We start from the raw sequence: 6,000 nt of genomic DNA, 5'->3' as shown, positions 1-6,000 counted from the left end.
GACTTGCAAATCACACGTGATTTACAAAGTGCAACCTATACTGTACTTTCAAACCCCTTTTAATATCAAAATATTCTTATATTCTTGTTGTTATCTATGTAAGTAATAGAAAATAATAAGTTACAATGGTAGTTTTTTTCATTATTGTATTTTTATAGTACTTCTAGTAACTATACCCTGTTTGCGGCAAGATGTGTTTTTTTCCTGTTCACTATTTTTTTTTTTTATTCAAATTATTATTTTTTTTGTCTACTTAATAAACTCATTATATATTTGTGTTTTTCTTGTGCCTTTGTGTAATAGCTATTTGAATCATGGTTAGTTTTACTACAATCTGTTTATTTTGTTGAATTTTTGTCTTCTTTATGTACTATACCATAAAATGCATAAAAAGTTGTCATACAAGCTTCAAAAAACTATCCCTATAACAAAAACATACACCTTATCTTTACTTTCTGTTTATGTTATAGCACACAAGCCTGTCAGCACTGATAAAAAAATTAAATGAAGAGAGGTCAAATTATATGAACTTGTCAAATTACAAAATAATGAGATTAGCCATCATGATGATTTTTATATGATTTATATAAAAAATCTTACATCTGGGGTCACCTTCAGTTCCATCAGATATAAACAAAAAACTTAGTCATTCATGATTGTTTAGTTGTAAGGTCCTATATTTGATGTTTAAATATTAAAATACTGGAATAAAGTGCATTTCAAACAATTCTTACAATAACAATGGGTCTAATCCCATGGCGTCTAAGGAAATACACATTTCAGAAAGGAAACAAGCCATATAATAAGGGGAAAAAATACAGAAATAAGACTTTACCTGCTGAAAAAGGCAAATTTGTGAGACTACCAAAAGACTTGTATGACTTAGTGACTAAATCTGTTCATAAAAAGAATGTTCAACTAATTCCTGCCTCTACAAAGTCAGTTCGCTTTCTAAGGCCGAAGCCTCCGACAAAAACAGAAGTTGAAAAATGTGCAGAAAATGAAACAAAAACAGGGTAAGAATACTTTTTTTGTTATTAAGCTTTCAAAAATAATTAAACTTGCTTAAAAAAGCCATTTATAAACAACTATGAAGAAAAAGGCATGTGTCTTATATGCCAATTCTTTAAATGTGACATCTGAAGAAAATGCAAGCTAGGATTATACTTATTTTAAAATTTCTAGTCCTATATATATTTTCAAGAGCTAAATAGTGCATGGTTTTTATATATAATATATATAAAAACACAGGCAAAGAAAAAAATATGCACTTTTGAGAGTACATTTGATCAAAAAGCTTATTTAAAGAAAACACTATTGTAAGGGAGGTAATTCAAAATAAAATTATTTTCACATTTTCCAAACTTAGTTTAACAAATAAAAAAACTAATTCACTTCAATTTTGGCAACATTTTTCAACTTCAGGTCAGAGAAAAATAGTTTTCGACTCCTTCGGATCAATGAACTTGAACAGATGTGGAATGAGGTTTTCATAGAACACAGACAAATATCCCCTATGTGTACAGGGTTCATATCATGGGATTGAAGTGCAGAGCAGCAAAGAGGGGCTGCCTGGAGGGAAAAGGCAAGCTGCAATGAGTGTTCTTACCATTCAAAAATGTTCAATCTTTACAATGAGGTGATCGCTAAGAAACGTGGTCGTCGAACAGCAGCTATTAATCTATCCATACAAGTCGCACTTAATCATATAGCTATCAGCACAACTGGTCTACAGAAATTATTTCTTGGTTCTAATATACCAGCTCCTTCCACTTCAAGTATGCAACACAGTGCTAATGTTGTTTCTGAAATTATAGAAGAGTACAATCAAAAGGATTTGGTTCAGAAAAGAAAATTAATTAAGGAAATAAACATATTAAGAGGTGATAATCCTAATATTATTAACATTCAGGCCGACGGAATGTATAATAACCCTATTTATTCCGGAATGGGTAAAACACCATTTCAACCAGCTACCCAATGTACATATAACATGTTAGAAAATAATACTTATAAGCACAGTATTGTAAGCACAAGACAAGTGTCTAAGCTTTGCTCAAATAAGAGTGAACATAAAACAAAAACAAAAGTTAAATCTCACAAAGGTCACTGTTCCGCAAACATTGAAATGCATGACAGCATAGGCAGTGAGGAGCGATGGGCTAAAGACTGCTTGTTAGACCTGAAAAATGATGGTCTGGAAGTTCAAGAAATTACCACTGACCCTGACAGCAGTGCATTTAGAGCTGCAGAGTCTCTTTTTAAAGCTGGTACAACCAATACTCAGCCAATTTATTTTCTAGATACAAGACATGTGTCCGCAAATCATAGAAATTTTATTAAAAAAATGTCAGGTCTGAAGGAAATAATGCCGGCACGATTAGTTTCAGAAAAAGATAAAATGCTAAAAAGGTTTGCATTAGATATGGCAGCACGTTGTCAGGCAGAGTACAATGCTGCCTTTGATAAATTCAATATGGACTCTGTACGGGTAAAAGTTCACCTATCATATGCATGTCATGCTATAGTTTCTTGCTATCAGGGTGATCATAACGGGTGTACAAAATATTCCCTTGTTTGTTCAAATAGGAACAGTTTGAAGACATGGACTGAAAAATCAGCTTATCTGAAAAATAACTTTAAATTAAATAAATCAGAGAACACAGCAGCATTGTTACGTGAATGCGTAAAATATCGCCTTGGACCTACCATGCTAAACCGTACATGCAAAAACACTAACACACAAAAAGCTGAAGCAACTAACCGTGCAATACGTGCAACTGTACCTAGCAATGTAACATTTACCAGAAACTATAAAGGAAGGGTACATACAGCTATACACAATGTAAATAATGGCCCTGGAGAATCCATCGTTAAACTCTGTAAAGCGGCTGGGGTTCCCATCGAACCAGGAAGTCGTGCTGCCAGAGGTCTGAAAAATATTCAACAACACAATGAAAAACATAAATTATATAAGCAGTCAAAGCAGTACACAGATCAGAGATGCTCAAAAAAGCATGAACTATATAAAATATATGATGAGTATCAAGAGGAAAAAGACTATGAGAAAAACAAACTTTTACCGACAAAACGGCTGGCCGCAAAACAGCCTCAAGAGTATTCGTTTGCCAAAAAACTCCGATCAAGACATGTTAAAAATAAATAAATTACCTGCATCAGATAAGACAACACGGTAAATGATTATTTGTACACTGTTTTGTCCGTCTACAGAAAATTCTCTCTATGTTTATACTGTGCGACTCTAAAATCAGGTGCTCCGGTTTAATACATTTGGGGTTATGGCAAAGGTGTGAAATATCTAAAGGATCGCCGTTTGGAGAGAAACGGGGAAGATTTTCTTTTAATATCCTTTTATCTAGCATATAAGATAATCTGTGAGCTCTTTCAAGAGTTCTAGTGCCATCAGGCCAATTCATGACTTTTTTCCCATAGACCCCATGCTCCAAAGCTCCAACCCACACTGTACAGTCATAATTTCCATAATTTTTTTCACTTTTCTTAGACAAAGCTAAAGCCAATGCATTCCAAAATGATTCCATGTTGTTTCTGTAAAATGAAAACCCAAAAGGGGTCCGAAATTGGGATCCCAGGGAGGCTGAGGGGTGAATTCCCATTATTTACCTTATAGGTTGCACTTGTGTAAAACCAGCAATGCAGTTTTCCATAGGAACTGCCTAAATTGCATATGCAGTCACTCTTCATTCAGGAAGTTTTGAGGAGAATGTTATATTTCCCTGGAAAGGAGACATGCACTACTTTTTTTTTGCACTAATAAAAACATATAGCTGTGCGGCATATTTTCAAGTTTTACTGCCCTCCATTTATAAACATTGCAGGTTCGCACTGAATTTTTCCATTAAATTTGACTCAACACCCAAATGTCTTCCAGTCCTCCTGAAAAATAAGTTAAATAAATAGACATTTTTATTTATATCCATTTAATTCTCCAATCAAGTCTTAATTAAAAAAAAATTACTTTGCATCCATGGCAACAACTATGTAAACAGTAGCAGTATTTTATGCACATTCAATTTCTCCCCAAAAGAGGCGTGACTTGCAAATCACACGTGATTTACAAAGTGCAACCTATACTGTACTTTCAAACCCCTTTTAATATCAAAATATTCTTATATTCTTGTTGTTATCTATGTAAGTAATAGAAAATAATAAGTTACAATGGTAGTTTTTTTCATTATTGTATTTTTATAGTACTTCTAGTAACTATACCCTGTTTGCGGCAAGATGTGTTTTTTTCCTGTTCACTATTTTTTTTTTTTATTCAAATTATTATTTTTTTTGTCTACTTAATAAACTCATTATATATTTGTGTTTTTCTTGTGCCTTTGTGTAATAGCTATTTGAATCATGGTTAGTTTTACTACAATCTGTTTATTTTGTTGAATTTTTGTCTTCTTTATGTACTATACCATAAAATGCATAAAAAGTTGTCATACAAGCTTCAAAAAACTATCCCTATAACAAAAACATACACCTTATCTTTACTTTCTGTTTATGTTATAGCACACAAGCCTGTCAGCACTGATAAAAAAATTAAATGAAGAGAGGTCAAATTATATGAACTTGTCAAATTACAAAATAATGAGATTAGCCATCATGATGATTTTTATATGATTTATATAAAAAATCTTACATCTGGGGTCACCTTCAGTTCCATCAGATATAAACAAAAAACTTAGTCATTCATGATTGTTTAGTTGTAAGGTCCTATATTTGATGTTTAAATATTAAAATACTGGAATAAAGTGCATTTCAAACAATTCTTACAATAACAATGGGTCTAATCCCATGGCGTCTAAGGAAATACACATTTCAGAAAGGAAACAAGCCATATAATAAGGGGAAAAAATACAGAAATAAGACTTTACCTGCTGAAAAAGGCAAATTTGTGAGACTACCAAAAGACTTGTATGACTTAGTGACTAAATCTGTTCATAAAAAGAATGTTCAACTAATTCCTGCCTCTACAAAGTCAGTTCGCTTTCTAAGGCCGAAGCCTCCGACAAAAACAGAAGTTGAAAAATGTGCAGAAAATGAAACAAAAACAGGGTAAGAATACTTTTTTTGTTATTAAGCTTTCAAAAATAATTAAACTTGCTTAAAAAAGCCATTTATAAACAACTATGAAGAAAAAGGCATGTGTCTTATATGCCAATTCTTTAAATGTGACATCTGAAGAAAATGCAAGCTAGGATTATACTTATTTTAAAATTTCTAGTCCTATATATATTTTCAAGAGCTAAATAGTGCATGGTTTTTATATATAATATATATAAAAACACAGGCAAAGAAAAAAATATGCACTTTTGAGAGTACATTTGATCAAAAAGCTTATTTAAAGAAAACACTATTGTAAGGGAGGTAATTCAAAATAAAATTATTTTCACATTTTCCAAACTTAGTTTAACAAATAAAAAAACTAATTCACTTCAATTTTGGCAACATTTTTCAACTTCAGGTCAGAGAAAAATAGTTTTCGACTCCTTCGGATCAATGAACTTGAACAGATGTGGAATGAGGTTTTCATAGAACACAGACAAATATCCCCTATGTGTACAGGGTTCATATCATGGGATTGAAGTGCAGAGCAGCAAAGAGGGGCTGCCTGGAGGGAAAAGGCAAGCTGCAATGAGTGTTCTTACCATTCAAAAATGTTCAATCTTTACAATGAGGTGATCGCTAAGAAACGTGGTCGTCGAACAGCAGCTATTAATCTATCCATACAAGTCGCACTTAATCATATAGCTATCAGCACAACTGGTCTACAGAAATTATTTCTTGGTTCTAATATACCAGCTCCTTCCACTTCAAGTATGCAACACAGTGCTAATGTTGTTTCTGAAATTATAGAAGAGTACAATCAAAAGGATTTGGTTCAGAAAAGAAAATTAATTAAGGAAATAAACATATTAAGAGGTGATAATCCTAATATTATTAACATTCAGGCCGACGGAATGTATA

The sequence above is a fragment of the Mytilus galloprovincialis genome, chromosome 1 (genome assembly GCF_965363235.1).
Source record: "Mytilus galloprovincialis chromosome 1, xbMytGall1.hap1.1, whole genome shotgun sequence".
In the NCBI taxonomy this organism is placed as follows: domain Eukaryota; kingdom Metazoa; phylum Mollusca; class Bivalvia; order Mytilida; family Mytilidae; genus Mytilus; species Mytilus galloprovincialis.
The sequence above is the reverse complement of the archived record's forward strand: the minus strand, read 5'-3'. Positions refer to the sequence as shown.